The sequence below is a fragment of the Triticum urartu genome, chromosome 5 (genome assembly GCF_003073215.2).
Source record: "Triticum urartu cultivar G1812 chromosome 5, Tu2.1, whole genome shotgun sequence".
NCBI classification, from domain to species: Eukaryota; Viridiplantae; Streptophyta; class Magnoliopsida; order Poales; family Poaceae; genus Triticum; species Triticum urartu.
This window is the reverse complement of record NC_053026.1, coordinates 102,813,901-102,827,890: the sequence shown is the minus strand read 5'-3', so window position 1 is coordinate 102,827,890 and position 13,990 is coordinate 102,813,901.

The following is a 13,990-nucleotide window of genomic DNA, read 5'->3' as shown; positions in this document are numbered from 1 at the left end:
AAGGGGTCGGACATTGCGGCGGAGAGAATGTGGATTCCACGCCGCAGAGTTCGTCAATACTAAGTTCAATCGTGCGGGACCCTCATGCTCAAGCACTGCTTCGCAAGGAGACGAGTACTGAGAGAGCTACTTCTAGAGAGGAGGCTAAGCTACGCAACTCGTGGTAGACTAGAACACTTCATTGTATGATGGTTGCAATTCTGAGGTGAGCCGCTTGAGTTTCACGCTCCAACTCCTGAAGGCGAAGGCTAAAAACAAATGGACCGACACTAGCCTTGATGAGCATCTCAAGTACCTAAAGTATGTTCTTCCTGCGGGGAATTTATGTCCTACTAGTGTGGATGAGGCCAAGAAGATCGTGTGCCCTCTTGATCTGCCACACATTAGATACCATGCATGCATCCACGATTGCATAATTTATCGGAAGGAGCACGCGGAAAAAACAAGTTGTCTAGTGTGCAATGCTTCTCGATACAAGAAGGCCGGGAAGAAATGTCCCCAGAAAGTTGTATGGAACTTACCGGTCACTCCCCGTCTGCATCGGTATTTCATAGATCCCAAGGATGCAAAGCTCATGCGCTGGCACGCGGAGAGGAAGAAGCCCGGCGATGGAGATGATCCGAAGCTGAGACACGTCAAGGATGGAAGCCAATGGAGAGCGTTGAACGGCTTCTATCGGTATTTAGAATGTGATGCAAGGAACATCATGCTCGGCACGTGTACTGATGGCATGAATCCGTTTGGCAACCAGAACACCAACCATAGCACATGGCCCATGTTTGTATGGATGTACAACCTCCCCCCTGGTTGTGCATGAAGTCGAAGTACATTCACATGAGCATGTTGATTCAAGGGCCGAAACAACTAGGAAATAATATTAATCTGTATCTGGGCTACTTTAAGAGGAATTAGACACATTATGGAAAACACTGGCCAAGACATGGGACGCCAGCAAAGGCGAGTATTTCTACATGAGAGTCGCGCTGATCACAACGGTGCACGACTGTATCGGTTATGGATATGTCGCAGGCCATGTGTGCCATGGATATTGCGGATGCACGCAGTGCATGGATGATACGACGTCTCAGCAGCTAACGTCAAGGAAAGATGGCAGGTCTGGGAAAATCATGTACATGGGGCATCGAAGATGGCTCGATCCGGACGACCTATGGAGAAATCATGGAGATCTATTAAATGGTTACGTTGAGCATCGAGGACCTCCACGTAAGCGGAGCGGCACCGAATTCGATGAGCTGTTGAAAAACTGGAACCAGTGCCCCACGCTGGGAAAGACGATGAAAAAGGTGCCAGAGCCACTACTGAAGGTATGGAAGACGAGGTCTGTGTTCTGGGACTTGGAGTACTAGCACAAACTAGACTCACCTCATTGCCTTGATCAAATGCATATATGTAAGAATGTCCTTGAGAGTTTTCTCGTGACACTGATGAACATGCAGAATAAGACCAAGGATGGGCTGAACGAAAGAAAAGACTTGCAAGATTTGAATATCAGGGAAGCTCTGCACATGCCGCCCCGTAAAAAGATAGACAAGATAGAGACGGAGACAGAGGCGCGGGAGAAGAAGGGCAAGAAAGTAAAGGAAGATGATTATTGCCCCCTTCTTGCTTCACCTTAAGTCAGGCTGAGATCGATCAATTCTTTAAGTGTCTTACCGGAGTCAAAGTTAGTTTCGGTTACTATGGCAAGATAAGCAGATATCTAGACACAGACAAGAAAAGCTTCAGCGGGATGAAGTCCCATGACTGTCATGTGATGATGACGCAGATACTACCTATTTCCCTTAGAGGGATAATGGACAAGCACGTCCATGACACGCTTAATGGTCTCTGCTACTTTTTCGACATCATATCTCGAAAGTCGATCAGTGTGAAGCAGCTCCGAAGGCTACAGGAAGATATCGTTGTGATACTGAATGAGCTTGAGATGTACTTCCCGCCCGCGTTCTTTGACGTCATGGGGCATCTGTGTGTCCATATTGTGGACGACATAATAGACCTAGGGCCGTCATTCCTGCACAATGTGATGCTGTTTGAGAGGATGAATGAGATCATCAAAGGATTCATTCGTAACATGTCGCGTCCAGATGGAAGCATGGTCCAGGGCTATCTAACACAAGAGTGCATCTCTTTCTGCGAGAATTTTCTATATGGCGCAGGCCAGCCGCCTAGTGTTTTTTTGACCAGGAACAGTAGGAAAGGCTCCTACTATGGTAATATATTAATAAATAGTGTGGGGACTGTACAGTGAGGTATTTACATGAGGTTTATCTCAGCTACTTTGTGGCAAGAGAAGCAAAGGCTTGTTAAGAGTGCTAACAAAGAGAGTTTACAAAATTGGGAATTAAAGGCTTATGTGCCTCTTTAGCCCTGTGCTATAGCAGCTCAAAATCTTTCTTAAATCTCCCAAGCCAAGACTAGAAGGAGGGTGGTATAGCTCTGAAGTGATGATTGTTCCTCTCCTTCCAGATGCTCCAAGCCGCCACAATGAATTTTTCTAGGAACAAGGGTGACGGGTGGTTATTCTTCTGGTCGTGAATAGCTTGTAGCCTGCCAGGGAAGGGTTCCCATAGGATGTCATGTTTTCCCCCACATTGCTTGCTGAAAACGCACGTGAAAATCATGTGCTCAATAGTTTCCTCGATGCTTTGGTTACAGAGCAAGCAGTTGTGATCATCCCCGATGTTATAATGTCTTCTTTTAAGCATAAGTGTTTGTTTTGGTTTGCCCGTTAACAAGCACGATGGGAAGCTCGAAGGAGAAGGTCACTACAACGGTCGCAGGGAACTATACATGGCATACTTAGATCGATGCAACGACTTTGACAGAGCAAACTTGGTAATGCTACAACACCTAGAAAAGGTAGATCCTTTCGTGGCACTGCACAAAGAAATTATCACAAAGAAGTATCGTGACTGGGGGGTATGCAGGACGGATGAGGAAGTTACTAGAGAGCGTAACTCCACTTTCCTTCATTGGTTCAAAGAGCATATTATTGCTAATCCCCCAGAGGAGGGCTCTAAGGACGGATTGCTCATATATGCTTTAGCACATGGCCCCTCGCCCAACCTCGTCACCTAGCAGGCATACAGTATCAACGGATACACGTTCTACATGGAGGCCAGAGATATGGACAGTGATGATCAGAACTCAGGGGTCACGATGGAATGCATGACCGGCAGTGACAATGGCGCAACTAAGAGATTTTATGGAAGGGTCAAGGATATCTGGGAGCTCGACTACTCTGGACTGCACAACATGGCGATGTTTCGTGTAAGATGGGCTAAGAATGTCGAAAGAGAAAACCGGCATTTCACTACCATGACTATACCCGACGCCTAGAGTGCTACCGTGAATGCTATCACAAAAAATGAGCCATGGGTACACGCTAAGCACGTGACACAATGCTTCTTCATAATCGACCCACGCAATCCCAGCCGTGTTGTCGTGAGGAGAGGCAAAAGGAACATCATTGGAATGGATGGAGTCTCCAACGAGGAAGACTACGATCAGTACGGCAACCCAATGAGGGAAGATGACGATAATGATGAAGTATACATCAAAAGAAGAATTAATACTACATTACCTAAGAAAAATCGTACTCCAGAGAAAAGGAAAAGACACAATGAGGGGCTCAATTATTCTTCAACGAACAAGAAGGGAAAGAAGCTCACTCAAAAACGAAAATGTCAAAACTGAGGAACCTAATGTTATCGTCAAATGATGTAATATATATGTTCCTATTTTGTATACACACTTAGCCATTATGCATGGGTCCAATGATGTAATAAATATGTTCCTATTTTGTATACATACTTTACCGTCAAATGATGCAATATATATCGCCTTCCCTTCGTTCACTTCTCTCGGAAAAAAGTGAGAGAAAATAAAGGAAAACAAAATAGAAGAAAACAGATAGGAAAACTACTATTGATACTGGTTATAGCAGTAGCACTTTTCTGGAAAAAAAAGCTACATCTAGTCAAGGTAGTAGTAGCGGTTTCCTTATAAAGCCACTATAGCTACATCTAATAGCAGTAGCGCGTTTGGTTTAAACGCGCTACTGCTATCTCCACTTAACCCCCCAAATCCTTCTCTCTCTGCTTCATCCCGCCTCTTCTCCCCCCAAATCCCCACTATCTCTTCCCCCGTCGCGCCACCGGAGCCCTGCCCTCGCCGCTACCCTGTGCTCGTCCCTGACACTGGTACTCGGCCCCGGCCCCGGCCCCGACCCCGACCATGGCTCCGGCCTCGGTGCTCGACCCCGACTCCGACCCTGGCTCCGGCCACGGCGCTCGACCCGTGATCCGTCCCCGGCGCTCGACCCCTCCCAACCTCGGCCGTCGTCTGGCCTGCACCCTCTGCCAGCCCCCCCGCCGCTCCTCCTCTCTCTGCTAGCTAGGGTTCTTTGGTTAATTTACTTAGGTTTTAGTTAGTGCAGTAGGTTGATTCGGTTATCTATTTAGTGCTAGTTAGTTAATTAGAATTAGTATTTAAATTTTATATGCAAATTTGAAGTGGACATGTAATGTTTTGGACATGTAATATTTTGAATTTGGACATGTGATGTTTTGGACATGTCATATGTGGAAAATGATGATTATGTGCAGGGTAAATCATCCGAGTGTCCTATGTTACACCGGAATGTTGATTCATTTCTGTTCTGGTGAATTTCAGGCGCTCGATATGTCCACCTTTTAGCAAAGGTCATGCCGAAATTTTCCATGAATTTTGGCATGACTTATGCTAGATAGTAGGCATATCGAGTGCCAGGAGTTGCTGGGAAACGGCATTCCGGCAAACATAGATATTTTTTATGTCATTTCTCATTTTTCATAGTTTTAGAATTAAACGAGGAGACTTAATCATATGAAACATGTCAAACAACGGAGAAACCGGGCCTTCTGACCAAGATGCAGACAAGATGGATTATGAGGGTGAACAAGAGTACCTCGACTATTTGTTTGCTAAGCACAGTCAAGGTTTGCAGGTCGGCCTCGATGATGGTACTAATGCCGACATCAACACCGACGGCGCCGGCACCGCTGGTGGCACCGCGACCGGCGGGGAAGGTACCGGCGCCGATGCCGCTACTGAAAATAAGAAGCAGAAGAAGTAGAGGATATGAAAACCTAACAAACTAGGCATTGGACGACTGGTGATCACAAAGATGGCACCTGGCAAGTTTGACCATTGGAGCCGGAAGAACCTCACAAGTGCTATGGGAACCAAGTAGGATGCATCCTACGGGAATGCGTGAGCATCAATGACGATGATTTAAGGAGTAAAGAACATTTGACGCAGTTGGTCCTGATGAAGTTGCACAAGAGATTCAAGTTCCCCGACCGGGATGATAACATAGAACAACCATGGGATGATCTGAAGATGAAAAAGATTAACAATCACACCATGGGCATGTTCAGCAATGATTTGGCCTCCTAGAAAGGGAGGGTGAAATGAGCTATTGAGGCTGAGGAGCCCCTGTCCAAGATTCTGGAGGAAAATCCGACACTTATGGAAGAGGAGTTCGAAAAGTTCAAGGACACTTGCGCTACCGAGGCATCCAAGGCTAAGGCTGTGAAATTCAAGAGCCTTCAGCAAAGGAACTCGGGGAAACATCGCCTCGAAAGCCATGGCAACCTCGGTAAAAGGCCCATATGGGATAAGGAGGACGCAGAACATGAAGCCGCGGGTCTCCCAGACCCCTTAGCAAAGTTCACCAACCCCTTAGAGCATGACTTCTTTAGGGCCCACTACAAGTGGGACAAGGAAAAGAAGGTTTTTTACACAGACCAGATCACGAGGAGATTGATTAGACTACTGGCAATTATTCTTTTACCACCTTACATTTAGCTCCAGATCTAGTTGACAACACATTCCTAAATGGTTCACGTTCCTTCTGCAGGAGAAGCAACACCAGCTTGATGCCGAAATCCCTACTTATCCGATGAGGCCCAAGTGGGAGACCCCTCACAACCGGGCCTTGAACGAACTTCAGGGACTCCCTTTGGGCCAGCAGCCGCAATATGGCCTTGTGCACGGCGCCCGAGACGACGCCACATGGAAGGTGTTTTACAACGAGGGCCCGGAGGCCAAGAAGCAGAAAAAGAAGTTTACTCAGGCGAACATCGACGAGAAGGTGAAGCTTGCGCTCGAGAAAAAATCAGCTGAGGAGAAAAATGAGTTGCTACAGCAGGCAGTCAATGCAGCTGTAACTACCTACAGAAATGATTTTGCTACTAACTTGGTCTCGGCTATCATCAACTGGACAAAGGAAAATCCAGACAAGACGGTACATGATTTCCCGTTGCCCAGTTTCGTCATGAGCAACTCCGTGAACAACAACACCACCACACCATCACTTGCTCATGCAAGCGGGCCTCCTCTCGCACCCGCACATGCTCATAGCAGCCCGTCCTCAGTCTTTGGCGCGCTAGGCGGGCCTTCGTCTTTGGCTGAGCTCGATGCCCTCACGGTAATTACATGTCGCATGAACATATATATCTAGAATATTCCATTTCCTTTGCCTTTCGGATGTTTTACGCCACAGACATGTGTTTGCAGTCCGACGAAACCCCGTGCACCGTACTCTACTTGATCAAAGGCAAGAAGGTGGACATGGGAAAGGGGGTGATAACGAAACCCTTGGATCTCACATTCCACAACCAACCGATGGCCGCTAGGCACTTCAGGGTTACCTTGTCGAGTGTGACATCGGGGCACGAGGATTTGCCTCCTCCATTACGCATATGGGGAGAGGACGACGAGACCCCGCCATGGATTGGAAGCTATAAGGGTTGGGTGCTGCTATGGCCGAAGAATCTTCTTCGTCTGGAGCCGGCCGAGAGCACACCAATAACCACACATCAACAAGCATGTATGGAGACCACCACCCCACCTACGCAATTACCAGCTCCTGAAGTGTCGGGTGAGAGCGGCAGACGACGTGATGAAGGGGGTGCAATAGTACTGGTTGATGTAGTTGGTCCTATAGAACAGAGAATGGATGATGAGACGGAGGAGAAGGAGGACCCAATGGGTTTCCTCAATGCAAACGTGTATGAGGGTGACTTAGATATGATGAGTCAACCATATGACGAATCGGGCTATCAGCATGCTAATGAGGATATGGATGATGTGCCCAGGCAGGAACATCGTAGCAGGGATTGCAAGAAGTCTCTCTTCATGAAATCCTCACAGGACACGCCTAAAGATGCCGCCTAAACACAGGCTCAACTAGCCGGGGGGTCGTACAGTGCTTAGCCCGGCAACACTAGGGAAGGTGTGCCCAAGAAAAAGGAGAGAAAGAGACTGGGGAAGATAGCTGCCTCCAAACAAGCTAGAGCACATAGCAGCCGGACGGTGGATTCTAAAGAGCGTGTACCCGTGAAAGGTGTGGCCATGTTCCTTCTCACGGGCGAGCCGATGCTACTGCCGAAATCGCTGGAGGCACTATCAGGGGATCTTAGGATACTGCACGACCATGTGATGTGGACTGAGAAAAGCCTACTAGCCTTGAAGGATCCAGGATATTCGACATACGCGGCTCGTGTGCCTGAGGGGAAGTGCTACGTCGACACACGGCCCGCAGAGGTGTTCTTCCTTCGGTTTGACCATATCTTTGAGATGTTTCTGACAAGGCGGCTCGATTTTACAATCGTCCGCCTTTTTGCGCTACATATGAGCTCTGTCATGAAGAGAGAAGATGTCCCGCAAATTTGTGTGGCAGATCCGTACTACATGCACGAGTCTTTCTTGAGTCTCAGCGACTTTGAGCGTGAAACTGCTAGGGAGTACCTCCAAAACTTCATGGTACAGAATAAGGACCAGGAAATTGTCCTCCTGCCTTATCATCCAAAGTAAGTCAGTTCCGGACAACACTTTCATACATTTCAATCATTCCTTCTTGCTCATATGGAGAATAATTTGAGGTGTCTTTTCCCCGCAGCAACGGGCGCGCCGTCCTTATCGTTCTTTACCCGCGAGTCTCCCACACCGCGTATTTCGACCCTACCAGACACTACGAGAATAAGGACTACACCCACATAATGAATATTCTAGATGATGCTCTCCAAGGCTTCAGCATTAGGGGTGGCTACCTATAGATCAGGAAACAAAGGAACAAGAAGTTGGGTTTCTCGCATAAAACTAACTTCTGCTGCATCCATGTCCCAAAACCAGGCAAGAAAGATGGATTCTACCTCCTACATCTCATGATTGAGTTCAACATGGATCACCAAAAGATTTGTATGACAACCAAAAATGGTGATCATATCCGCAAGTGGGTAGTATCTCATGGAGAAGCGGATTATAAACTTAGAGATGACTTCTTTCGCATCCAAAGGGACATTGCGACGATCATCATGAAAGAAGTCATCGATGAGAAGGGGATGTTCCACCACGGCCCTATATCGCGAGCTGACGTCCGAACTTGCATAGGCATGCAAGGTCATGACCTCACACCGTTCAAGAAGCTACGGTCCATCCTTGATGATATGGAAGGATGGAACTTCTAGTGATTTACGATGCCGATAATGATGATATGTGTCGGTTAAACTTGTATACTTTCTGTAGCGATTAAACTTTGTGATGTCCATGGTCCCTGCCGAACTTGCATAACGAGACTTTGTTAGTTTGGGTACGATGAAATGCGTACCTCTAGTTAATTAGTTTGCGTACTATATGTTGCATCTAGTTGCTAACCCTTTCTTTTTTGTGTTGCTCTAGTATATTTTGTTGCATATGATCGTACATTCTTTTGATGAAGAAGCATCTCTAACAGGTACCAAGATTCTTGATGGTGAAGGAGTGCTATGCCGTGTACGAAGGGAAGGTTCCGAGAGTGTACAACGAGTGGTATGAGTGTCAGGCGCAAGTGAGGGGGTCTTGGGCGCCAGCCATAAAGGCTTCAAAAGCAGACAGGAAGCACAAGCTAGTTACTTGAGGTACACGCTAGCGCGAGAGAGGCCTCATAACCGCCGCCGCATGTACTGCATAGTTCCGCTATCACTCATAGTGATAGCACTTCTCGCGTATATCATTGTTTAGATGGATGATGTTGTAGTTGCAAGTATTCGAGACTTGCATGTATCGCTATTTTTGAGATGATGACAAGAGACCACTTTGTGTTGGATGATGATTATGATGATACTATTTGTATGCATATGCTATGATTACATTTGTGGTCTCGCAGCCATTTGTATGTGTCTGATGATGACATTTGTACGTGCTAAAGATTCTTGTATAAAGCCTGTTCAAATACAAAACAAATATGCATAAAAAAACAAAAACTAATAAAATTAGCAGTAGCGAGTGGAGAAAAGTTAGCAGCAGCGTGCCACTAGTAGTAGCGCAGCCTAGTAAAGTGCGCTAGGGCTGTTAGCAGTAGCGCGCTTTCATACCGCTCGCTGCTGCTACGCTTGTATAACAGTAGCGCGGGTAGACACGCGTTGCTGCTACAGGTTAGCTGTAGTGCCGTATCAGTAGCGCGGGACCCCGCACTACTGCTATACCTAAAACCCGCGCTGCTGCTAGGCTTTTCCCTTGTAGTGACAAGGTGGTCCCATAACCCACAGTTCCACGGGATCGAAACCTAACTCTCCTGTACAACCTTGATCCCGAAATATTATTTGCACTTGGCTTCGTATGTAGTTCATGAGCTAACTTCCTCACCATGATTCATTCCGGTATCGGAGGCAATATTATTCATCATTGCTCTGAACCCCTTCATCACCTGTTATAGGCATCAGCTTGATGTCTACATGGTTAAAACTTGTTGAACCTCCTTATAGCACTCTCGCTTTGTTTCCTGGTGCTTCTAAAATCTCCTTCCTTGAGATAATTACTGGATGCCAATCCTTTCAGACATCCGTCCTTATAGTTTTCCCCTTATACCCTATTCGTAAGTACGATGGAGTTTCTGAAGAAAGGATGAGGACTTCATCATGATGCCCTGATGCAGTGAATTGAAGACATCAACGTTATGGATCAACCTCTTCGATGAGAGCAACATGAAAAAGAAGATTCGTTAGAATTTCATAACCAACTCTTCTCTCCTTACTCCACCTCTTAAATCTCGGGATGAGATTTCTTGTAGTGGAGGATATTTGTAACATCCCCAGTATCATGCTATAGTAATCGCTTGCCTGATGATGCCATGTCATCATAATGAAGTTGCTAATCCTCACTTTGTTTAAAACCGAACTCAAATTCAAATTTAAAATGCAAGTCAAATATTTATTTCTTCAAGCAATAAAACAAAAATGTTCACATTGCCCTATAAATTCCCGTGACCATGGTCATGTTGAAACCAGCCTCATTTGAATTCCCAAAATCCCCTGGGAATTAATTTAGTGCTCCAACAACAATTCAATTGGCCTTTTCAATTTCTAAAAATGGTCAGACAACTCCTTTTGAATCCAAACTTTTTGTTCTGTCTCAAGACATCGTGCTAGAATTATGTGCCAAGTTTTGTTCAAAACAAAACTCAATTCATACTAAAAGAAAATGCAAGACGGACCAAATAAAAAGAAAATTTGTAAAGGAAAGCTAAAAATAAAAACAAGAAGGAACCCCCCCTCGTGGTCCTCGGACCAGCTGCCCCCCCCAACCAGGTCGGACCACCCCACACTACCCCTGGCCTATATGGCCCAATCCCCCCGAAACCCTAAACCGCTACCCCCCACTCCACTCCCCTTGATCCCCCACTCTTCCCACCACTCTTCTGTTCCTCCCGATCGGGTTCGAGGAGATCGGCCCGACCCTGCTGACGAACGGCGCCCCATCCTTGGTGCGCTGCCACCTCACCCCGCTACCTACCTCGCCGGCGCCCGTCTCTCCGTCTCATCCCACATGGTTCCCGCCCCCACTCGACCCGAACAGGATCGGGATCGACCCCATGACGCCACGTCGCCGCCGGACTTTGCCGAACGACCTCTCCCTCACCGGCATCCCCGAGCCATGCCGACCCTCTACTCAGCAACGTTCGTGAGCCACCATCCACTTCCCCTACTCTTCCCCGCGGTCACCATAGCCGCCTCCCCCCAATCGCACTCGCCACGCAACGGGCGCGCCCACGGCCGCGCAAGACCGCGCCCCTCGAGCCTTGCGGCTGCCGTCCCCTACCGCCTTGTGCCTACAGTGACAGTGTCGTGCGCCCTTCGTTCCACGCCACTGCCATGCCATCCCGACTCCTCGCACGCCTCGCCACCGCCCCTCTCCACCCCTCCGGCCATCGCTGGCCATTGCGTCGTTTGACCCCATGCCTTGCTCCACCTCGGCCTACCTCCGCCATGTCAAAGACCTGTTAGCGCCCCATTGTACTAGGTCATGTCCGCTTCGACTCCCAGTGGCCTCGATGAGCCACACGCCACCGCCTCCTTTTTGCCGCAACCCCCAACACACCGCGACCATCGCCAACCTCCTTTGTGAGGCCAGGCGTGCCCCTGCATGCGTCCATGACGCGTGGGGCCCTGCCCTTGTTAAACGAAAAAGGGTTTAAAAAAGAGATATGTGTTACATTATTTATAATAAAATTAAAATGATAATTAATAAATTAATTAGTAAGTTAACTAACCTGCTAAATAACCTAGTTGAATAGTTTAGCTAACATAATAGACTATGACAGTGGACCCAATCCCTGGTTAGTTTAGTTGAAACACCCTGTTAAAATGTGAGTCTTTGACAACTAGCCCCCACCAGTCTGTTTGACTAGTCAACAATCAAATGTTGATTGTTGACTGGGCTGCTGACTCAGCCCCTGACCCGGCGGCGAGGAGGGGCGGCGAGGTTCCGATGGCGGCGGCGGCGCAGCCGGCGACGAGGAGGTGAGGCGGGCGGCGCCGGCTCGGGCTGAGGAGGAAGGAGGCGGGCGCGCAGCGGCGGAGGGAGTGGGCCTCGGGGGCCCTCCCTGGGCCTCCCGGGCCGCGTGGGCGAGGCGGTGGGGAAGTGGTCCCGCAGGACACGCGGCGGCGGCGGAGAGGACGGCGGCGGTGTCCGGCGCAGGGCGGACAAAGTCCGGTGCGGCGTGGTGGATTTTTAGGGTTAGGACGGAGGAGGATCCGGATTTTTCGAGAGGGGTCTATTTATAGCCATAGAGGGAGCTAGGAGAGTCCAAAAGAGGTGCGGTTTTCGGCCACGCGATCGTGATCGAACGCTCTAGATGATGGAGCAGAGTTAGGTGGGTTTTGGGACAAATTGGAGGGGTGTTGGGCTACAACACACACGAGGCCTTTTCGGTCCCTCGGTTAACCGTTGGAGTATCAAACGAAGTCCAAATGATACGAAACTTGACAGGCGGTCTACCGGTAGTAAACCAAGGCTGCTTGGCAAGTCTCGGTCCAATCCGGAAATGTTTAATCCCCACACACGAAAGAAAGCTAGAAATGACCACCGGAGGAGAACGAAGCGCCGGAATGCAAAACGGACAACAGGCAAAATGCTCGAATGCATGTGACGAACACGTATGCAAAAGTAATGCACATGATGACATGATATGAGATGCATGACAGCGATAACAACACACGGAGACAAAGTCCCGAACCCGAGAAAATAAATAACTTAACGCCAGAAACGGCAAGAGTTGGAGTACAAATTGGGAAAGTTACATCCGGGGTGTTACAACACTCCACCACTACGAGAGGATCTCGTCCCGAGATCTAGGACTGAAAGAACACCGGGTACTCAGAACGGAGGTGATCCTCGCGTTCCCAGGTAGCTTCACGGTCGGAATGGTGTGACCACTTGACTTTGAGAAATTTGATTGACTTGTTGTGAGTCTTGCGTTCAGTCTCTTCAAGAATAGCAACTGGGTGCTCACGATAAGAGAGATTTTCTTGGAGCTGAATGTCCTCGAAGTTGACGGTGCGGTCAGGAGTCTTGAAGCACTTTCGAAGCTGAGAGACATGGAACACGTCATGAACATTTGCAAAGTTTGAAGGAAGCTCGAGTTGATAGGCGAGGTCGCCTCTCTTGCTGACAATCTTGAAAGATCCCACGTATCTAGGGGCAAGCTTCCCTTTGATACCGAAGCGACGAGTACCTTTCATAGGAGAGACGCGGAGGTAAACATGATCTCCGATCTCGAAAGCCAAATCACGGTGCTTACTATCATAGTAGCTCTTCTGACGGGATTGGGCTACTTTGAGGTTATCACGAATGACTTTGCACATTTCTTCTGCCTCCGTGATTAAGTCATTACCCAAAAGCAGACGTTCACCGGTTTCAGACCAGTTAAGAGGGCTACGGCACGTCCTGCCATACAGAATTTCAAATGGGGCCTTGCCTGAACTTGCTTGAAAACTGTTGTTGTAGGAGAATTCAGCATAAGGAAGACAATCCTCCCACTTCATGCCGAAGGAGATCACACAAGCCCTGAGCATATCTTCAAGAATTTGGTTGACACGCTCGACTTGACCACTAGTTTGAGGATGGAAAGCCATGCTGAAGCGGATGTTAGTGCCCATGGCCTTCTGAAAAGAATCCCAAAACTTTGAGGTAAAGATGCTGCCATGGTCTGAAGAGATCACTTGAGGAATACCGTGCAGAGAGACAATACGAGAGGTATAGAGTTCCGCCAATTGAGCTGGAGTGATCAACTCTTTGATAGGCAGAAAGTGAGCCACTTTGGTGACTTTGTCGATGACAACGAATATAGCATCATTGCCACGCTTGGACTTTGGAAACCCAGTCACGAAGTCCATCTCAATGTGGTCAAACTTCCATTCTGGAATGGCAAGAGGTTGGAGGAGACCAGCTGGCCTTTGGTGTTCTACCTTCACTCTTCTGCAGACATCACATTCATTCATGAATTGAGCGATCTCGCGCTTCATTCAAGTCCACCAATAAGCCTGCTTGAGGTCCTGATACATCTTCGTGCTCCCAGGGTGGATGGAGAGGAGAGAATTGTGAGCCTCATTCATGATCACTTTACGAAGGTCACCTTTGGGTACCACAATACGATCCTCGAAGAAGA